A 24,656-nucleotide genomic window follows, 5' to 3' on the forward strand; every position below is an offset into this window, starting at 1 on the left:
AAAATGCCATTTTTTCAGCGTCTCTAAAGAAGGTATAGATACTGGTTAGAAACATAGGTGCATAATGCGAAAAAGTACAAGAAATGCGTATTTACAGAAAACACACACCTTGAGAAAAAAAAAATTGTGTTAAGATTTCAATGACAAAGTTGAATCGAAACAGTTGCCTGTCATTGTAACCACAGCTATCACAGCTGTATCATAACCTTCTCAATACGTCTAACTCTTAAGCATGACGTATTACTTTTTTTAATATGTTTTCTTTTTACGAAATCGATATATTTTTATTATGTTTTGAGCAGACACAAGTTCAATTACCCATAAATAAGTGAAACAGTAGCTATGAAACATATTTATAGTAGTTTTTTTCTCCTATAATAGGCAATAAATTTTGCTTGATTTTATTTTTTTATAGCTTTGTTTATTTCTAAATAATTTCGTGTCAGATTATTTGCAATACTGGTTTCGTTTCTCTTGTACTCCATTTTAGGTCTTTTATTTGCATATGATGCTTTCGGGAACGTGATTCAGTTATTAAATCTAAATCATTCAAATTCGTATCCAGAATTTGAATATTGAATCGACATTTATGATGGTAACTTACAATGATCACAGTATGTTTGAACTTGGGTAGTAGATCAATTAACGAAGGACAAGAAAACTAAAGCGTTTACATAAGTTTTAAAAGGAGAAAAAGCTGATTATATTGTTTTTTTTTTAAAAAATATAATACATATTTTATTCAAACTAAATACTACATATAAAAATTGTATATAAAAAACTGTAAATAAAAGACAGTTAAAACTAAAACTGCATAAAAAAGAATGATACATGCACAGTTATTAAATTTTCTATAAAACGTTTGAAGTTACTGAGAATTGGTTTTAGAATGCCCTTTAGAAAAGTATTCTCATTGAGATAAAAATAAAACACGATACCATCATATAAAGTCAAAAAACCGAATATTTCTGCTAGTAGGCGAGTATAACTCGCGACTGAACGAAGAATTCCAAAAAATTGAATTTTATTTAAAAAAAAAAAAAAAAACATTATACAAAAAATTACGATTTTTAGTAAATGTCAGACTACTAGTCATTTCTACATTGAAAAAGGCTGCATTGTTTCAATTAGACCACTGTATTAGTCTTTAAAAAATAGTTTCCTTCCACTACAAAATCAAATTTAAAAAAAAAAAAACGTTTTCTGCTTTTGTCTTTATTTGATGGAGTTTCAACGGGAAGAGTCTCACAGAGAGTTTTATAATGATTTGCTTGAAACTTTAAATATTTTTGAAAAAACTCTTGAAAACTCTTATTGCTTTATCAGATAATTTTTTTAAGAGTATACTTTGAAAATTCAAGACAAATTTTACTTTTTAAAGCAAAAAATTAAAACTTTCTGTTTAATATGGTACGCACACCTCTTTCTTAGATTAAAGATTGGTGAAATTTCATCCGGTAAAAAAATCCCAGTCGTGCTTTCCCATTGGTTAAAAAAAAACTTGCGCTTTCAAAAATCTTTGATGCTATAACTTAACCTGAATACTGTTTATTTGATAAGATTAATTAGTGTGCATATAAAATTAAGTAGTTGTTCTTACTAATGCCACAGGACAAAACCAGAAATCCTGCTTGAAATCGAACGAATTTATATAAGACAGAAAGTGCTTTCAGTGGAGCCATCTATGGTCAAGAAAATGACTTCAGCCACACAAACACGCGACACAGCCCGTTTTACACGGAGGACCTAATCATACTCCATTCATACACAGATCATTCTCTGGTTTAGGTCAAATTTTAACCTAAACCAGAGAATGATCAATATCCAATTCAATACCTCCAAATGTATCGATTTGTTATGGGAAATTGGAGGACTATGTGACCGTGACAGATTTAACGTGCACCAGCCACTATTTAATTCACGGGTATTGTTTGGCTGGCAGGATTCGAACTCTCGTTCTCATGAGCGCAAGCCCAACGTTTTACCAACCAAGCTATTCCGCCCTAATTGAGTAGCACAATGAACTTGAGAAAAAGTCAGTTATTGGTACGATACTATTGGTACATTAATTTAATTTATTTATTGATTTGTAAAGCTATCTGCAAACTTGTTATATCCTATTATTTGTTTTTTTCCTTGCCTTCACGATAAGATCGATTTTATATAATTATGGATGCTGTTTGGTCTCTAAAATAAATTCAAAAATAGTGCATAATTTGAATAATATTTTTCAAACGAAGGTAATTTTTTTTAAAGATCTACCGCAGTGACTTTCAAATTTTTTTTTTCTAAGCACTGCTTTTTTTCAGGATCATTTAGACTTACTTAAAAAAAAATTTGTTCTTCCCACTAAATATTAAAAACTCTGTTAAAATTTTCTATTACAGTTAAAACTGCTAAAAAAAATATTATGCAAATAGTTTTTTTAATGAAAAACCATCTCAAAATTTGCCATTTTATCACGGATTAAAAATGAATAACATCTCCTTAAAATTTCATAACTTATAGTTCTGTAATTTAATATCCCAAAAGTTTTTGCTTCAAATATTGAAATGAAATAATTTTGTAGCTGTGTGAAAAGCGAAACGTGACGCTTTTAACCTTTTTTTTTTCTTTTTCTAACGCTAAATATAGCACCTGCAATTTCATTTCATTGTAACATTTTGAGCTTTTCGTGACTTTTTTTGTTTTACTTAACCATCGCCGACAATGTCATAAGTTCTCTCCACACCCTGGCGACGACGACTGGGAATTTCAAGTGCGCCAAAAAGAGTCAGTTTTAAATTACGATTAAAATGAGGCTTCCGTCCTACTTAACCGAATTGATTTGTCTCTTCCCACTAGAATTTTTTTTATTTTCACCTAAAGGAGAGCTTCTATACTCTTTTCTTATAATTAAAAATTATCATGCCTGTTCTTAAATGCCAATTCTCGCTTCAATAATAAAAAATTGTTCTACTTGAAAATGAGTTGGGGAAATTGTGGTTTAAGCCAGAATCTTAATTACCCTTGTGCGTTGTATACCGTGGACAGGCAGCAAATTTAAAATCCAGCAACCTTAAACGACTCGCTCTCTTTTTTAGAGATTTTTCTCTTGGCTGTAGTTGTTTGTAATTATATTTTATTTCTTTTAAAATCTGTTAACGGAATTTAAAAAAAAAGTTTTAAAAAAAGTTTTTATTTTATTTAAAGACTGTTTTTTGAAGGTCTGTCTTAATATGAAATGATGCTTTTTTGCGAATAATATACTATTTTTATAACTGCCGTGAGTTTGCAACTGTTAGGTCAAATTTAGCCTATCTAAAGGAAGAACTGTCTACACTTATTTTGACGCCGAGTTTTTTAAAAAGCTACAGTTTTGTGAAAATGAAGAGCGTTAGTCGTCTAATTTTTTAATATTTAAAAACTTACTCCAATGCTGCATTACCTGGGCTCATAAAGTACGCAAAAACTAAGAATAAGGCGGCGATTTTGATAATTTTCATCTAGGTGGAAAAATGTCGCCAAACTGACAATTTCTTAAACAGTTAAATAACTTTTAAAATATTTAAGTTACTTGTCTGTTCTGAAGCCCAAATAATTCTTCACGGCACGATCAAATATATAGTTTAAAATCATCGCATTTGCTTCGAGTATGAGGACCTTAAACTATGTTTTTTTATTTTCCTTGGCGACAGAGCTTCGAAAAATAGCTTCAAGGAAATGCCAAACAAGAGAGCTGGTTCTAACGCCGCTGGATTGGAAAATCGCGAACGGGCGCCATTCCCCAGTCATCAGTTAGGCGTCATTATTTATGGTTTGTCACTAAAATCGGGCCGTGTGGGGTACTGCTGTTCTCTAGTTTAATGCGGATCATAGAATTACTACCTTTAACCCTTTTATGCAAAATTTTTATTAAACATATTTTTCAAACTTTTTTTTTCATTATTTTTTATTAATTTCGGTAAAATAAATGAAAAATATTATATATAGCATTTTAATAATTTACGACTATGAAATGCAGCATGAAACACAGATGTTTTTTTTCTGCGTTAAAAGTAAAAGTTTCCTACCGCAGCTTCCCAAGTTAGGAGGGTCAGGGGCAAGCAATAACGAATCAAAATATCACGGAATCCTTGATTTGTTGAATCAGTCTCTCCTCTCCTGATCGATATGTTTGATCATCTGCCTCATTGAAGAATTAAAGTCTCACACAGCCTGTTGATCTAAAATGTTCAAACTCTGTATGTTAAGTATGACTGATTTATTTAATTAAATTCTAAGTGTTATATTCCTGTAATATGCAGGGTTTAATATAGGTATGCAGAAAAAAAAAGCACTGCCTATTCTTTAAAATACATTTTTCTCGGAATCAATCGGGAAGTCATTACGTTGTTTTTTCAATTGCAAGGCATTATAAGTATCCTTCCTTTTATTTTTATGCCAATCACAGCTTTTTTTTAATGCTGTAACCAATAATCATTAACACTACTTAATTATTCATAGCGCTCAATTATTTGCTGTCTCTGTATACTTTTTATGCATGTTTTATTAATTTATTTAAAAAAGAATATTTTTTATTTATAATCATTTATTTATATATTTTTCAAAAATTTCCTTTTCAATAATTTGATATTGGCGGAATAAATGTTAATGGATTGATAACTGTTTGATGAAGTGGAGTTGGATCGACAATTTAGAGCAATAAGTGCTTTAATTTGTATTACAACGTATTGATGCATTAAAAAAATGTTAATTTTAATTCAGTTAACTTCATTAAAAGATTCATTTTGCGAACTTGAAATGAATAATTAAATTAAGAATTCATTTCACTTTCTTAATAAAGAATAATCATAGTAATAGCCTTTAATAAATCCTTTAATGTTTCATCACAAAATTTACTGTATCACTTTTAATTGAACAACATTTATTTATTGAAATCTAAAAAGAGGGTGAATATATTCTGTTGTGTCATTCAATTTAATTATAACCTAACACCTGTCAGTTAATAATTTCAGAATTCAATGTTTTATACCAAATTTATTCCACTTAAATGTCGCTGTTGTGATTTATGATTTTTATTTACCCATTTTAAAAGTAATCACGTGTTGAAAATCGTTTTAAATTGAAATAACATTTATTTTGTTGACTTGTTATTTTAGTGATTTTTCAATAATTTTAGAAAATCGTTTTAAATTGAAATAACATTTATTTTGTTGACTTGTTATTTTAGTGATTTTTCACTAATTTTAGAAAATCGTTTTAAATTGAAATAACATTTATTTTGTTGACTTGTTATTTTAGTTATTTTTCAATAATTTTAAAAAGCCTATAAAGTTCATTTTTGTTTTGAATATCGCTAACTCTAATTTGACTGTACTATAAATAAGCGGTTCCTAATTTTTTTTCGGCTATGGAACCCTGAATGATCAAATTGTTTTTGGTGGAACCCATTATAGAAGAAAGATTCATCAGTAGTTGTGAATATCCTAAAAAATTACTTTTAATTATTTCGAAACTATTCAATATGTAAAATGAAATATTTAATATTATGAACTTGGTGTATACACTTGATTAAAATGAATTAAATAAGCTGAATTGTGATTTCTAAAAAAGAACTATTCAAAACGATGAAATAGTTTAAGAAAAAAGTAATTCCTTATTCTATAAATTAGTTATATTTCTTTCAATTAAAAATCTCTGAAAAATGCTAATTAAATTTTTATAAATGCATAATCTTTTCATAATTTATTCAATATATTGATATTGAAAAAAATTTTTATTTTAAATTTTGTTGCTTTTTTTTATTCTCATTTTATATAAATAAGTTCATGTAAATAAGCGTAATATGAAATAAATTATAGATAGGATATAAATATAATTATTACTGGTTATAAATGTCCTAACTTTCGGAACCTCCTGTCCATCTTTCGTTCTGCGGAACCCTAGGGTTCCGCAGAACACCTTTTTGAGAACCACTGCAATAAACATAATGCTCCTGGCCTTATCTATTGGCGACCTTCTACCTCAGCTTCTTGTTTTGAAACATAGGAAGTTAACGATATGATTGTTTTTGTTACATATCGATCATCTCTGTTTAATCGCCATCATTAAATTTATCTGTGGTTTCGCTTGTTGAACGTACGATAGACATCTAAATGAGCACTTGGGAATTGAACGACGAAGCACTGTGAAATCAACAAACACTTTCGTGTTACACAAACATTGACACGTTCGATTTGAGTTAGCAAAAATACTGCCGTTTCTTCCATCAACAGTTTCATCAATCTATATAATTCGTTATTCGGTTAGGTGAAAGACCTATTTCATCCTTTTCAATAAGTACCGGCAATATATAAAAAAAGAGTAAATAAAAAAAGGATTTTCTTTCCAAGAGTGTCTACGGTATCTTCAATTTATCGTCGTAAACTGTTAAAAGGAAATCATTCCAATAACTTTTGATCTAATGATCGGATTTTTACACAAAATTAATGTTCAATGTTTAGTGAAAAGTTTGTCGACTCGTTATACGATATACAGAGTCGGTTATGATTTTTGCACCATTTTTGTTGAATGAACATAATATGCAAGACGGATGAAAAAATAAATTTATTCCTTTTTAATGAAGAAAACAATTACTATTGAGCTCAATTTGTAAAAATACTATTTTGTATTTTATACAGCTCAAAAAAATATGGACATGATTTCACAGTATTGTTTAAAGCAATAAGATCAGTAAGATTCATTTCCATGTTGGGCTAAGAATAGACATACGACAGCAAAGGTAAATTATTCGTTAAAAACCTAAATTATGAGAACTGTTTATGTATTAAAATACAAAAGCAGACACAAATGCGTACTTAATCCGAATCAACTAACCTTTTTATCCTGACAGATTTGAATTATTTATTTTCAAAATGCAAGTGGTAGTTACGATTCATAAAACATGGTCTCAAAGCAGCGGCCGAAATTTTAGATCTTTTTTACATCTTTATTTTTGGTTTTCCTTGACATACTTTACGAATTAATTAGCCAAACAAAAATACTATTGCACTCATCGAGCCGTGGTGGCTCAGGGGATAGAGCTTTCGCCTTCCAATCAGAAGACTTGGGTTCGAATCTCTATGATGGCTGGTCGATACGAACTCCGCACCCGGCTCGCACCGATCGCAGTGCTGACGGAAAATATCCTCCGTGGTAGACGGATCATGGGTCAAAGTCCCCTTGCCATCAGGCTAACCGTGGGAGATTTTCGTGGTCTTCCTCCTCATGTAACTCAAATGCGGGTAAGTTCCATAAAAAAAAAATTCCTCAATGAAAGCAAATTTCTCCCAATACTTGATTCAGAAGCTCCCTTGTCTTCTGGAGTGGATTCAAAATTACAAGTTGAACATTGGGTCAGCTGTTGAACAACGGTTATAAAATAAAATGTTACTCCCATTAATGAAACACATTTTTGGAAAAAGGCTGCTATCTTTGAGTTTCTCTTTTCTCATCAATTTTCCGAATTCTTTTACCCCTATAAAAATCGTTTTATTTATGAACTCTACTTGAATTCAGTCACGTGATGGTGTTTCATAGTTAAAAACCACTTGGATTTTTTATTACCATTTTCAATTCATTTTTATAGTGCACTTTTTGTTGAAAATTAAATCTAAAGTGGATGTAAAATATACATTTGTGTTTAACAGTTTGTTAATTATACTTCCGAATGCTTAACTTTTAGAAGAGAAAAGGATCACTCTTTAAAGAACAGTGGATCAGATGCTAAAATGAATTGAAGTGATAAGTTCAAATTTTCTTGTGATAATTAAAAATACAATTTTAGAAATTTTAGTATTTGCTACAAATTTTTACTAAGCATAATATTTTTTTTAATTGAAAACATATTTTTTACTTCCTTATTCTAAAAAAGATCTTCTGAATTATTTTTCCATTTGAGTATTTAAATATTCGCAAGACTGTATTTTGTTGGTTAAAATTAATTCATCTTATTTTTCTTAGAAGCTGTTATCTTTAGTCTTATCCCCTCAATTCAAGCTTTCTTACGTGTAAAAATAGATTTTTTTTATCAATCAGTCCCATTGCACAAATTATATTTAAAAATTAAATATTTCATTACCACATACTTCTATTTTATAGTGCAATTTATGTTAACTCATTCAGTAGCTATAACAAATTTGTTTTTTGGAAAAAACTATTTCATTTGGTCAAAAGTAGTAACACTTCAATAATAGTTTGATCGTATCAGTCACTGGTGCTCAACTGGTCACGTGCTAAAAATGCATTTATGTGATAGGTTTGAATTTTTTAGTGTTTGATAAAAAAACAATTTTTAAGATGTTATTACTTGTTACAAATGTTTATAACATTTCCTAACTTTTTTAATTGAAAGCGCAATTTGTATTTTTTTCTTCATCCCGTTTTTCGTTTTAAAAAAAAAAAAAAAAAATTTAAGATTCTTTTACTGTAAGACTAACTTATTACTGGTAAAACTGCATTTCGCTTTTTTTTTTTTAAATTTAACTATCAGAGTTCCGGAAAACGCTGTTATCTTTAAATGCGTCTTACCCCACCAATTTATCGTTTCATGTTGCTTATAAAAATAAATTTAACTCATGAACTCGAATGTGTGCAATCTCTTCTAAAAAATATAATTGGATAAGTTTTTCTTATTATATTTTCTTTCAACAATTATTAGACTTATCACACGACTCCTTTTTTATATTCAAGAGTTCTCATCTCATTCAAGGTCATTGTTTAAAACTAGACTAGTTTTCATTTTTAAAACAACTCTCAGAATAAGAAAACTGTTACTCTTCTCAAAAATTTGTATCAAGCAGAGGTTCTTAAAAATAAAAGGTATTTTGAATCTTGTATTTATTTTTTGCTTTAAAGAGAATTTGAATGATAAAAATGTCATCATTATATGAAATTCGAACTATTATATAATATGCCTTTTATTACATACTATACATCTTATTTTTTTTAGTAATATTTATTGTGCCTTTTTATTTTCGGACTGATTCAGAAGCTACTACTTAAAAAAATAAAGAGCGGGAAAATGTGTTTTAAAATTAAAATAATTACCCGTCATGTTTAAAAATAAAATTTAACAATAACAGGATATATGTTAAAATTAGTAATCAAATTTCGCACATTTTTCTACTGTCGCATTGTACTGTTGATTGATTGATGTTACTGTCGAATTACTTTTGACTAAAAAAATAATAATAATGCTTTTTACTAATTTGAGGTCCAAGCATTTTGTAAAAAATATTTTCAGATTTTGTCGAGTTTTTAAAAAATGTTGATTGTTGAAAAATACACTGTTGGACGATTGCTAAGGATGGATTATAATAGCAAAGATGCCTACAAATGGCATTTGCATCTTTTCATTTGTGCTGAAAACATGAAAATTCATGTTTTCAGCACAAAACTGCTATTTTGTTTCTTGAACGCGTTTCAAACCTTCTCGGTTTCCGAGCACAATAAATTATTGTCTTTTACACTGTCCTAGCATTCTGACACTCTTGTATTTCACTCGACATTTAACCAAGCTTTAACCACGACATTTAACTCGATATTTAACCACGCAGTGTGCCTAGTTTTCAACTCTAAAACGTGTTGCCATAAAATAATATAAAACACATCGAGACACTTTTTGCGTATTAAAATATTTTACAGAAGCAATTATTTTGCAATTCATTTTAATAGTTATTATGTAATTATTTTTTTATTTTTCCTGTTCTGTACAATAATTTGAAAATGAAACATTGTTTATTTTTGTGGTTTCTTATTTTTATTTACTTTTTGATTTTATAAACACTACTGATGAAAAACGTCTTTTATGAAAGCTCTATGGTTTTTCTACCATACGTATTAGGGAACTATAGCTACAAAATAGCCATGGTAAAAGTATCTAAACTTGTGCTGGACGTTATCGANTAATTGGATAAGTTTTTCTTATTATATTTTCTTTCAACAATTATTAGACTTATCACACGACTCCTTTTTTATATTCAAGAGTTCTCATCTCATTCAAGGTCATTGTTTAAAACTAGACTAGTTTTCATTTTTAAAACAACTCTCAGAATAAGAAAACTGTTACTCTTCTCAAAAATTTGTATCAAGCAGAGGTTCTTAAAAATAAAAGGTATTTTGAATCTTGTATTTATTTTTTTCTTTAAAGAGAATTTGAATGATAAAAATGTCATCATTTATGAAATTCGAACTATTATATAATATGCCTTTTATTACATACTATACATCTTATTTTTTTTTAGTAATATTTATTGTGCCTTTTTATTTTCGGACTGATTCAGAAGCTACTACTTTAAAAAATAAAGAGCGGGAAAATGTATTTTAAAATTAAAATAATTACCCGTCATGTTTGAAAATAAAATTTTACAATAACAGGATATATGTTAAAATTAGTAATCAAATTTCGCACATTTTTCTACTGGCGCACTGTACTGTTGATTGATTGATGTTACTGTCGAGTTACTTTTGACCAAAAAAAAATAATAATGCTTTTTCCTAATTTGAGGTCCAAGCATTTTGTAAAAAATATTTTTATAGATTTTATCGAATTTTTAAAAATTGCTGATTGTTGGAAAATAGTATCTAGTTTTCAACTCTAAAACTGTGGCCGTAAAATAATACAAATCACATCGAGACACTTTTTAATATTTATTATGTAATTATTTTTTTTATTTTTCCTGTTCTGTACAATAATTTGAAAATGAAACTTTGTTTACTTTGTGATTTCATATTTTTGTATACTTTTTGACTTTATAAACCCAACTGATGGAAAACGTCCTTTATGAAAGCTCTAAGGTTTTTCTACCATATGTATTAGGGAACTATAGCTACAAATTGTGTAGCTACAAAATAGCCATGGTAAAAGTATCCAAATTTGTGCTGGACGTTATCGAAATTTGGTACTTTGGGATAATCCCGTCGACCGGTACTTTGGGATTATCCTGTCGACCTGACAACGCTCGCGAAAATGAGCAAATCCTTGGGCGTTGACATAATGAAAAGCAATTTCCAAAATAAACATTCTAAGCACATTAAATTTATCAAATAATAATAATAATAACGTAATAATAACAAAAAAAAAACATAAGTGTAAAAATACGTAATAAAAAAGTATAGTAAAGAGAATCAAAACAAAGTAAACAAAATGATAAAATTTGTAAAACAAAATTAAAAATGATAAAAACAAAGTGATAAATTTTCGGTTATTGACGCAGAAGCTACTTTTTGATGATAATATTTGTCGAAAATGGTTCACGGGATAATAGTCCCAAAGTACCCGAAAATTTTTTTTATTGCGATATATAACCTGGAAAAGGCGCTCTCTATTGCAATATTTTCCCAATTCTGTGCTTTAATCAAGATTTTTCTTGCCTTAATACTATATTTATCAACTTTCAAGATCGTTTTCGATAATTATCGTTGTTGACAATATTTATGTGAGTTAATATAAATTTAGTATCTCGGTATTGATCGAGATATTATCGTATTCAATAATTCTTCTATCAGCATGACAGCCTAGTACAGGCCAGAACCGTCCCAACAAGTAGTCTCTGTCTGGCTCGATCAGACTCAAGGTTTGTCTCAACAAGTAGTCTCCGTCTGGCTCGATCAGACTCAAGGTTTGTCTCAACAGGCTCGATCAGACGACTCTAGGTTTCTCCATTTATTGATTCCCATGGTTCGAGATCTTTTTCCACAGAATTAATTCATCTGGTGTTGGGTCTTCCCCTTTCAATAATTATCATATTCAATACTGATTGCGATATTATCGTATTTGATAATTGCTATCCATAATACTTGTTACCGGAGATACTTGAAATATCATTGTGTTCTATATTTATCGTTGTTGATAATAATCTTAGATTCATTGGTTATGGTAAGACATGATGTTCCCGATGTATCGTAAGAATATTTTGCTGTCTCGATGTCTAATAGTATTTATATTCGATAAATCCATATATATTGCTAGGTTTTATAGTTAGAAAAAAAAATTGCTGAAATGTCTTATTTCTACATAGAATAAATAATTTCAAGGAATGAAAATAGAAATTCAGTTGTTACTAAATAGAATTAAAAGTTCTTTATGACCCAATAACTGGTTATGAATATTCTAGAAATATGAATATTTCCTATCGTAAATTGAGAACATCCTTGACCTAAGGCATATAGTAGTTTGATTATGCAAATTTTTTTGTTTATCTATTCACCTCATTCTAACTATTTACTGTTAACTATTTATTTTATCGATTCTTTTCAATAAAAATAAAATTTGCTTTTAATAAGCTTCACAAATTTGTATATTGTCGTTTCTAAATAAATTAATGACGTTCCTGTATTTGATATTTATCGTTATTGATAATGAACGTCATATTACCGTATTTGATATCCATCGTAGATGATTACGACCGAGTTTTATCGTACTCAATTATCGTATATCGATTGTGCTGTCGTAAACTCGACAGTACATCGTTTTCGATATTTATTTAAATTGATAGTTATCACTTTAGATGAATATATCAATAATACTTGAGACATTGTTGCATTCGATATTTTACGTAGTTGATTATTACTTATATTTACGTAATACAAAATTTTAAATATATCACGATAATATTTTTTAGAAAAAAAAAGTTTCCGTCATGGCTAAATAATATGGATATCTATTTCTTGAGAAATGAACCGAAAAATTGCAATGACCTTCGAACTGGTATAGTATAATAATCAATATTTATCATAGATGATAATGTTGTCGTATTCAATAATAATCGTATATCGATAATGCTTTTGTGTATTTGATTATACATCTTGTTCGATATTTATTGCAACTGATAATTAACGAATTAGATGATTGCAATTATTGATAATACTTGCGATATTGTCATTTGTCGTAGTCAATAAATATTCAGGGCCCGCACTAAACATTCCAATCAGATAAAATCGTAAATTTGGCGAATAAAATTGTGTTTTGGTGAAAGTATTGGCGAATGATTTTTCCACTGGAAATAAAAAGTATATTTACTTCGATCCTCAAAATTAAGACAAAATGAACTTTTCTGAACAAATCAGTATTTCTTATTTGATTACAGTAATTTTTAGTAAAAGCAACGCATAACCAATTAGAATTGGCAAATAATATGAACTTGAAACGAACTACCGTAAAATAGTTTTCAATAGGAAAAAATTTATGGTAAAAAAGTTTAAGATTTGCATTTGGCGAAGACTTTTGAAAGTTGGTGAATACTTTTCACATTTGGCTAATTTACTGACCAATAATTTGAAATCCTTAGCGAGGACACCGATATTTAATATTTTACCATATTATATATTTATTTTGAGTGATTCAGTGATTCCACGGTAATTATTACTGTAAAAATTACGGTATCTCAGATTCTTTGCTCCGTAACATCTTCCGATAAAAATAGATTTTATGGTAAAAAGTACCGGCACCCTGAGTGCCTATACTTTTTACCTTAATTTGATCCGGAATTTCTTACAGTGATGTTGCATTAGATTATAGATATCGATAATGCTTCCGATATTATCGTATTCAATTTTTCATGTAGTCTCATGTATATATGTTACCGTGAATGACCCGAAATCAAGAGAATGTCGACTTTTATCGGTGAATGTCAACAATCACATGGTCGCTATGGTGAATGTCTGAATTTGTTACATATGATTTGATATTAATTTATTCGTTTATATTTATTTAATATTTTAATATCTGCAGAGGATAGATCAGGAGAAACATCAGTGTTCGGAGTAACGGTTAAATGTTTACCGGACAGTGGTAATGAACCTTAAAAAAACATCAGTGTAGGGTATAGCAGGCAAATGTATACCGGGCAGTGACACTTAACTAGACCTAGTATATATTTCGGGCATTTACCAAAGCGACTATGTGATTGTCAACATTCACCGGTGGAAGTCAACAACAGCCAATTTTGGTCATTCACAGTAACATGTATATTATATATTTATTAAAAAACATGATATTCGCGATATATCACGAGAATTATTTTTTTTTTAAAAATGTCTAATTAATATAGACATTTAACGTTTCATTGACAATGTCAACCCATAAATTTAGAAGAAAAAAAAACTTGTTAAAATTTTCTTTTACTTCAAGGATGGAGAAAATAGAACTTATTTCTTACTAAATGGAACAAAAAGTTCTTTATGACCCGAGAACTGGTTAAGAATATTCTAGAAATGTGCATATTTCCGAAACCGACTGCTATCGTAAATTGAGATATTCATCCTTGACCGAAGGCCCATTAGTTTGATTATGCATGATTATTTGGTTATTATTCTTACCTGATTATTCTAATTAGAATTCTACTTCCAACAAGCTTCGTTTCTTGTCGATTCTAAATGTATTCAGTTTTGTCAACTCATTATTGTAAATATGTATCTGAATTCAAAACAATATTTAATGAAACTTAAGTTAATAATTAGGTGTCAAAACACGTGCTCATTTTATACTGGGTGTTAAAAAGAGATAAAACAATTGGTTTCATAATGATAAATTGATTATGAAAGTGGGCTATAAATTTAATTAAGTGCTTATGAAAGAGAAAAAAAATATTTTATAACTCATTAGCATTAATGAAATGTTAAGGAACTTGTACATAAATAAAAAAATATTACTAAATTATAATATAGTTTAAGCATGTAGTTAAAAGTCATTTGTGGTTATTTTGATAAAAATTATTCATCTTTAAAATTTATTTTACTTTTTGTTTGCACTTCTTGTTACAGTGGTATCATACATAATTCTTTAAATGTTAACTTCAAAAATCACTTATTATTGTCATTATTATCTGTCTTAGCATTAATAAAGTATTTAATTGCTTGTATATAAAACAAGAACAAAACGTATATGGTTTTCCTTTAACGCATATGACTGACGCAGCTGGCGGAAGTCTTATTGCTCCATTTTACATTTTGCTTATTCCAATAGAACTGTTTAACTCCGAAAAAAATTATATTTGATAAAAACGCATTCGCATTAATAAAATATTTAAATTTTTTTACATAAAATTAAAAAACAATATTTCGTTTAAACTGTTAAACCAAATATTGGTAGTTTAACATAAACATAATGCATATGGCTAGCAGAAATTCTGATCAAAATTATTATTTTTTTCTTAAAATATATTTTTTATTCCAACAGAATTATAAAATTCTGGAAAATTAAATATCGAATTGTTTGTTAACAGAAAATTTAAATGTATGAATACGCATTAAATTTGTTTAAATCTATAACTTTTATATCAAGAGAACGTGAAACGAAAAATTATTTTTTTGTGTTTTATCTTTTATCTATGATTGGAAACATTAATATTTTCTTTGAATTAAAAGTTAATCGGTCTTGTAGAGCTTGATTAACTACTGTCGCCAAAAATTTGAAGAAAAAAATAATCTTATTAAAACAGTATTTAAATTTTCTTGAGTTAATATTTTTTAGAATTTTTTCAAATTTAACAAATCGATTCAAACAGTGAGAATATAGTTTTGCTAAATTAAGTTTATATATTTTTTTCAGATGTCCTACGTTTCACATTGTGTAAAATATGAAAAAGGTTGCAACATTCTTGAAAAAATCTTTAATTTCAATGAAGTTACGCTCAATACTTTTAGTCAATGATAGCGTTGGTTCAAAAAAAAATATTAATAGCGAGTTCATTCAATTAAAAGAGGAAATGCATGTAAGTTCGAAGGTCATGATCTTGTCACTTTAAATGACCTAATAGGTTAATAAATTTTTCCAAAATGCTGCTTTATATTGTTGCGTTGCATCAAAATAGTAGATAAGTTAAACTTTGATGGTACGTATTAGTTCTTTTTCTCCTACTTAAGAATTAAAACATTTTGTAAGGGTAGTAATTATATTTTGTTCTTAGTGGCCGTTTGAACATTAAAGAATGTCTTTGCATGAAATTTCACAAACTTATTGAATAAAGGAGATTTGACAAAATAATTTGTTAAATTTTATTTCGATTAAACAGTTAATTTATATTGAATTGTTTTTAGTTTAAATTTATCGATTACAAAATAGTTTAAAATAGGTTGAAATATTTATAGCGATATTTTCTTATGCATTTAAAGCATTATATATTTAAAACAATGACATTTATCCAAGCGAAAACAGATTTTTTTTTATCAGCGACTTTCGATGAATTCTCGGCTGAAATATCATTGCTATTTGCTGAAATACTACATAGTAGGGTTTTCCACCTTACATGAGGCCAGGTGCCGCAATTGAAAACACCAGTCAAATGGCGGGCGGCAACTTCATCAAAATTTTATATAGGGCTCTTTTATGTTTGAAGGAACATTAATTATTACTGTCAGATTTTTATCAAGTTGTACAAAACAAAAGTATTGAATTACAATTTAAAATAAGAAGTAGATTTTTAAAAATATTTAATTGTATATTCGAAAAGTCTGGCTACAGTAACTTTAATGTGCACCTATGTATTAAACAATTAATGTGCAACAGATATCAAATTGTTAAGATATAAAACTTAAAAGTATTTAAAACCAATGTAGATTTTTTACGAAAATTGTCTGCAAAAAATAGACAACTAACATATTTTAGTTAGCGGGCCACAAAAAAAGGCTTCGCTGATGGGATGGGGCCGACGGGCCGCCAATTGATAACCACTGCTATATAGCATCGACTCCCTATGGTTAATGTTGACCACTTTGATCGCGTTTATGCGTTATAATTCTTTTCAACGTATAGGGTGAACAGTTATAGGAACTGTTTTTTATTAAAACTTTAAAAAAATTAAAAGAGCCTTTTATCTAACTTCTAACATTTTGTTTAAAAGAAAAATGTTAAAATATTGCAAATATCATCTCTAAACTCAAAATTCTGAAAAACTTGATGACCAACACTTTAACATAGATTCGATTCCCGATTATGACTGGTCGATTTATTTTGACAATCTGCACTATTTTCTTTTTCTAAGATTTACCAAGATAAATACTGGCTCTTGCACAATGAAATACTTTCAGCTACTTTCCCATTGAACTCTGCATTAAACATAACACTCTGAATTTGAATTTGACTGCATTGCAAGCTTAGAATTATAAATCAATTCAATATGAGCATTTTGGAAAAATGGTTAATTTAAATGTGTGTTTGGAAAAATGATTTTCTGAATTTAAAAGCATCGATCAATTAAATATCCGCAGAAATATGGCTTTTTGAAATACACTGGCAAAAATATAGATCCTTTAGTATATTAAGTAAAAATATAAATCCTTTAGTATATTAAGTAAAAATATAGATCTTTCAGTATTATTCATTTAAGTTAGTATATTTAGTAACATAAATAATTTAAATTGGTATATTTTGTAATATTTATTTATACCTATGTATCTAAGAGAAAAATATATGTCTGTAAGCTTAGAATTATAAATCAGTTAAATATGCAAATTTAGAAAAATAGTTTATTCAGTTATAGTTATTAATAATAGTTATAGTTATTAATATGGATCACTTAAATATAGATAATTTAAATGTATGTGTTTGGAAAAATAATTATGTCAACTTAAAAATAGCGACCAATTAAATATGTGCATTTAGAAATACGGATTATTTAATTACGTATGTGAAAATGTAGATCCTTTAGCATATTAAGAAATTTGGATAATTTAAATTAGCATATTTAGTAATATGGATAAACTAATGTAAGTATGTTTGCAAATATGAATGATTTAAACAATTGTAGTCTGAAATTTTGTCATTTAAATATGTGTGCTTGGAAATATATATCATTTAATTGTGCTTTCGAAAAATTGTAAAGTTTTTTGGCGTCTCAATTAAATGGAAATAAAAATTTTATTTATTTTTTATTGCTATATTTTTCACCGTAACAAGTGCGATACACGGCAAGGACAAAATAATTTCTGCCTCTTCAAAAATCGCTTATTGTCCTCAAAATAAAAAGTGAAAACAAATTGTCGTCCTTCTCTGTTTCGACTCGCTGCGTTGAACACGTCTTCTCGTCTGCATTCACGTGTCTCTTTGGGATTCGTGTTTAGAAAGCGATATTTAATTGGAGGACCAGTTTAAACTGTTAACACTTTCACTTCTTGTTAGTTTACTGCTAAACTGTTAACACTTCTTTAACATTTTTTTCACTTTTACAAAACACATCTCTTTAGTTATGGTATAAGCGTGTTAACATTTATAGCAGCAGTTTCCAAAAAGGAACCCAAAGGTTCCGTGGAAGGATTACAGGAGTTCCGAGGATCAAGGATATTTTTAACCACCAGTGATAATAATATTTATATGCAATTAATTATTCTTATTTTTGTTTTAACATTCTGCATGTTTATATGAACTTTTTTATTCAAATGAAAAAGTAACAAAATTTAAAATCTACATTTTTTTTAGTAGCAATATATTGAATAAACTAGGAAACGAATATGCATTTCTAAAAATTCATAAGTATTCCTTATTAAGTTTTTTAATTCAAAATAAAATAACTCAATTTAAGAATAAGGAATTACGTTTTTATGATAACTGTTCTCATCGTTTATAATAGTTCTTTTTCAAAAACCGGAATTCAGATTATTTTATTCATTTTCTGCATCTGCATATACAAAGAAAAAATTCATAGCATGAAATATTTCATTTCACACATTGAATGGTTTTATTTTTTATAATCGTCATAGAACAGTCGACCCAATTTTGGGTTTACGACTACCAATGTTCAACTCCATAACCTCGTAATTTTGAGCTATCCAGATGACAAGGAAACTCTTGGATTAAATATTGGGAAAAACTTGCCTTATGGGAGGAATTTTTAATGGAACTAACCCACATTTGCGTTGCATGGAGTGAAAAACCACGAAAACCTCCCATGGTTAGCCTGACTTCAGGGGGACTAACCCATGATCCGTCTACCACTGAGGATATTTATCGTCAGCACTGTGGTCGGCACGAGCCGGGTTTCGAATTCGTATCGACCAGCATTTTCTGGGATTCGAACCAGGTTCACCTCATTGAAAAGTCAACGCTCTATCCCCTGAGCCACCACGGCTCATATTAAATAGTTTGAAAATAATTAGTAGTCTTTTTGCTGTTGTTATATTCACCACTGCTAATGAACTTTTTTTATAATGCCAAGGTTTCCGCCAAAAGAATCTCGATTATTTAAAATTCCTAAGCCAAAAGAGTATTGGGAACAGCTGATTTATAGCTTCCTTTATTTTGTGATAAATTATAAAAAACGAATGTTGCGCATTGAGAAATGTTTGGAAAGTTGACTTGTACGATGGCAAATCATTTTTAATATTTAAATCTATCTTTTTTAATGCCAGTTGACTAATAAATGTTTGTTTTGGTATTTTATTTACTTTAATTTAATTCGGTTTTTAACTACTAATAGCACTGAAATAATACAGTTTCATCGCGTGGGCAGGTTGCAATTCGTAAGCGTGTGTTATAAGTCGGTTGGGATCCCCCTCTTGCGTTTTATCAAGTTCAAAAATAAACAAATTACTTGCGTACGAGTTTCTTATTTTGAACTGCAATATTCTTTTCGATGAATTTATTTATTTTTACAATTAATCAGCGATTTTCGACGATAGAATGAGTTGAGGTACTTACGCAAACATTGCTCTTACTGTACCTCTTTCTCTTATCGATGAAATCATCAAACCTTAAAACCCATAAGAGGTTACATAAGATTAGAACAATCACTAAACTTCGAAATGTCGATTTTAAAACTTATGGGAATTTGATATTCGATATTTATGCTCAAAGTTGTAATTTTAAGATTTCACTTAATTTGTTTACTTTTTGCTAAAATTTTTTAAAAAGGTATACGTTTTCAATCGAAACTTTTCACTCAGGTTTATAACGAAATATAAAGCATTTATAAATTCTGTTCAAAATTTCAATTTTTTGTTAAAAGAAAAATTAACTATTCAAATTTAAGCAAATTGTTCAAATGTTAACAAGCAAGATGCTCAAATAATAACCACCCTTAATCATCGAAACCATTGTCAAAAATAACTATAAAATGCAACACATTAGGATTGAAAATAATGTTTATGAAAAACAAATGATCAAAATATGACATTATTGAGCAAGGTCAATTGGACCAGAACGTAAATTTAATAAAATAATTATAAATAAATCTATTTGAACAATATAATTAAAAGTTGTCGTTTCTAACTATCTTTTCCAACTACTCCGTTATAGTTTGTCTTTATAAAGTGAATATTGGACATATAAAGAAATTTGTTCAAATGTTTGGTGATTTCATTGAAATTATTCTCTTATCAATTAACAAACAAGGTGGTCAAATAATGATCATCCTTAATAATTAAAATCATTGTCAAAAATGGTTAGGTTGAACTCGTCTCGCAACACAAAGTCTGAGGCCGTCTGCTGCTATGGAAATAAGAAACAGCGAATTTCAAAGAGGGGAGCTTTTTCCCTAACGCCTAATGTATTCATAACTATTATACGCCTAATATATTCATAACTATTATGCGCCTAATGAATTTATAACTATTATATGCCTAATGTATTCGTAACTATTGCACGCTCAATGTATTGATAACTAGTATTATACTTTCAATGCATTCATAACAATTATACGCCTAATGTATTCCTAACTATTATACGCCCTATGTGTTCACAACTATTATTCGCTCAATGTATTCATAACTATTATGTGCCTGAAGCATTCATAACTATTATAGGCCTAATGTATTCATAGTTTCCTCAAATCTATATAATTAATTATAATTTTATATAAAAATTTAAAAGTTGTAAAGCTATTTTATTAAAGTTTATTTTTTATTCATGTTTCTTGAGTTTTATGTCTTTTGGGAAAATCAGGGTATTTTTGTAAAACTGCAGGTTGATAATTTATATATACGAATATTGTAGTTTAATAAAAAAAAATTCAATGCTCTCTATGATCAACGATCAGAAATGAAATAACTTCCATCAAATTTACAACTCGAAAAGTTAAATAATTCGAAAATTAGCGACTTCGTTTGGTTCGTATGTACTAGAGACTTGCAGAAATTTTTAAAAATTTCGTATAATCTTTACAATTTTTTTCTAAAATTAACAACGCAAAATTTCGAAGTATGGAGTTTAAACCCCAATTGCATTTATAAGTAGTACAATATCGATATTTCTCGTTTAACTTAAAATCCGAAAAAAAAAATTTCTTTTAACAAGTCTCTTCTGTGATTTTAAATGTCATAGAAACAAAGCTACTGTTCATTTGTTAGTACTTAAAGTGTCCTTCAAGAAACAAGTTTTAGAATTTACCTATTTAGCTTATTTGTGTCAGATAAGGAAATATGTGATGAGATTTCTTTGGTGTTTCCTTTAGCAAGGGTGTTTCTAAGCTTAATATATTTGTGTTTGAAGGATTGGAATTCAATAACATCGTTTATTGCTCTGTCTTTCCATCTCAACTCAAGGTAAATTATTTCTTCAGAGTGTCAACACCGTTAAATTTCCTTCTACAAATCAATTTTGTTGTTGTAATCAACAATACCAATATTTATGTAATGATTGATTTAATTTTTTAATCATCTTTTGATCCAACTTAAAAGAATTTTTTTTCTTCATTTGGGAATGGAATGAAAACACAAAAATGACCGCAACAACGAAATATTGAAAGTTCAACTTTTTACCGTTAAATTTGACGATGCATTTTTTTTTTTTTAATTGACACATGTAAGTATTTCTCAATATTGTGTGATTGAATTATCGCAATAAAAAAATTTGAAATAAATTCACTTGATTAATGTATAAAATCATTGAATTATCGTGATTTTGTAAATTTTTCGATCTTCAAATACTTTATGGAAAGGCTTAAGGAATATTTTGAAATGAATTTAAGTGATTAATGAAGAAAATTCAATTAATTTCTATGAATTTTCATTCATGGGGCTTTTTTCCTATTTCAAATTGTATAGTCTCACATTTTTATGCTACTTGCTTACTTTTAATTATTGTTCTTTTTTTCTAGAAAACTTTAATCGAGAACTAGACCAATGCTTTGTTGTATTCATTTTAAATGTTTTTATCAATAACTGTATAACTGACGCAATGTTATGCTTTCCTCTGGAAATTTTCTTTGTAAAATCGAAGCAGTAACGCATCATTTTATTAATGTAAAAAGACTGTTCTTCTGAACTCGCTGAATCTAATTTAAAAAATTACAATACTGATTTCAAAAAATGTTAATCTATTTGCTATTAATCCGAAATGCAAAAATTAATATGCATCTAAATACAGATATTATCAGTATTTATTATTATTCTGTATTTAGGAAAACAGTCTGTATTTAGAAGTATTCTGATAGTTTGTGCTTTGTGTTTAACTAATTTTTATTATTTCTGAATTCCCAAAGTGTTTTTTATAAATTTCATATTACTTAATTACTTACACCGACAATTCTAATTGAAAAATGTATGTTCTAAATATCTAAGAATATCTGTTGTATGTTAGATTTATTTATTTATTTACTTTTTGATTCGCTGAAGCAAAAATAAAGCTCATGTAACACATAGCTTAACATAAAGGAAGTTTGATACAAATAAGATAAAGAATATTGTGATACGGAAAAAAATAAAATGTAGTATACAACGAATTTATAACAATATATAATATTATGTATTTATTATACATTATGTTATTATATATTATAATATGATATAAGTATATAACAATTATTTTAATCTAACTATAAAACAGCATTTTTATAAAAGTATTTTGATACAGATAAGATAAAGAATATTTTGATAGAAATTACAAGTAAGATGAAAGAAAATAATGTCTAATATATTTAATAAATAAGTCAATAAAATAAGCAATTTAGAATTTCAATACAAATTTGATAAATAATATTGGGATATAAAAAAGATAAAGTAAATGTGGACATAATATTAGGTAACAAATGAGGCAAAGTACGTGTTGAAGTAATTTGAGATACGAATAAGGTACAGTATATGTTAAAATAATATTGAGTTACAAATAAAGTAAAATATATGTTAAAATAGCTTTGGGATACAAATAAGGTAAATTATATGTTGAAGCAAATGAAAAATTATTGGAAATACAATTTTATTTAATTAGCCTAATAATGTAAATTATTCTTGTACTACACTTCCGTACACAGCAACAAAACAAAATTAATTTGGTAACTAAAAGGAATGGAATAAATTGAACTGACACGTGTAAACTATAAATTATAAGTAAAGAATAAAGTTTTTTTTTGCACGTTTTGGCTATGCTATAAGATATAAAACTTAGTTAAAGTTTTATACAATTTTAGCACGTCATTCTCGTCTCAAGTCGTAAAAGTCAACTTAGTGTCCAAGGGAAAAGAAAAAGACAATTCTTGTCAGCTGAGCGTTGGCTTTAAAGTTTTATAATCGTGTGACTCATACTCTGGGAGAAGAACTCATAAAAACTTAAATATCATAACTTCGAATAAGATTTTTATGGTTGTATAGTAAATTATGGCACTAAAATGCACAATCAAAGTTTCCGCGTATACTTGTTTTTATCGGAAAGAAATGGAAGGATGTTTATTTTAAGGATATATTTAAAGTAAACATTGATTCTATTTCCAATCATTGATGATGAATGTGTGAAATTTACTACGTATTTATGGATCATAGATGCATAAATGATGCATTAAAATACGGAAAATGACTTTACATAAATCAAATTGGAAAATCATTCACAGAAAAGATGTTAAAGTGATTGAAATAGACAAATGCGACATTTTTCATTCAAGAAATTATCTTTTTTTTTTCTTAATTAGGCTATGAGCTGTTCATATTTGCTATAACCGAAATATATTTTTCCTAATTTAATAATTTTATTCAAAACTATATATTTTTTTTCATTAAAAGTTAATGCTAAAATAAATGGCATCTTGTGAGGATGAATTTAAAACTGAAATGATCGTTAGTGGTCAACGAATCATGGATTTTAATGTCCTTGTCACTGGTCTAACCGTGGAAGTTTTAGTGGTTTTCCTTTCCTTGTAATGTAAATGAGGGTTAGTTTAATAAAAAAAAGCCCTCTAAGAAGGTCAGTTTACCGCAATACTTGATTCAGGAGTTCCATTGTCTTCTAGGTCTGGTTCAAAATTATTAAAGAGTTGAATCTAGGGAGTCGTAAAGTATTTTGTAAGTCGTAAAGTATCGGGAGTATTTTGTTGGCTGTTCAAGACAGAGTATAAAGTAAATTAAAATATTCTTTGGTGTAGAGGTTCTACATTTAGTTGATCTTATATACCTGCCAGCTGTACCACTTTTATTTCGTTAACAATATTTTCTTGCACAAATAATGCAAAATTCAAATCTTCAAGAGGAATTTTGGGACACTTTTCGTAAATAGAACGTTAGGAGTCGCAAATTACGCAAATATAACACTTAAGTCTTCCTATTTTTATTTTTTTATCTTATAAACCACTGTTATGTCATTACACAATAGGGCTGTATTAATGACGCCTTTCTCTTTTATGATAAACAATGGAAATTGTATGTGAAAAATTAAATGAAATCTTTTCGGCGATTTAAAAAAAAATTATATATATATATATATAAAATACAAAAATTAT

At 28.1% G+C, this 24,656-nt stretch overlaps 1 protein-coding gene across 3 annotated transcripts in view; it reads left to right on the forward strand.

Annotated features, from left to right (window-relative positions):
* The window catches only part of LOC107453330 (G protein-activated inward rectifier potassium channel 3), a 100,244-nt gene that overhangs the window by 31,606 nt on the left and 43,982 nt on the right, over positions 1-24,656 (forward strand). Inside the window, exon 1 of one of the 3 annotated variants that reach the window (XM_071177100.1) lies at positions 21,438-21,495. The exons of the other annotated variants lie outside the window; for them this stretch is intronic. The gene's annotated coding sequence lies outside the window, so the exon portion shown is untranslated. Of the gene's footprint in view, positions 1-21,437; positions 21,496-24,656 lie in introns of those variants that run through there. 3 annotated transcript variants of the gene reach the window in all.

Source organism: Parasteatoda tepidariorum, chromosome 2 (assembly GCF_043381705.1).
Source record: "Parasteatoda tepidariorum isolate YZ-2023 chromosome 2, CAS_Ptep_4.0, whole genome shotgun sequence".
In the NCBI taxonomy this organism is placed as follows: Eukaryota; Metazoa; Arthropoda; class Arachnida; order Araneae; family Theridiidae; genus Parasteatoda; species Parasteatoda tepidariorum.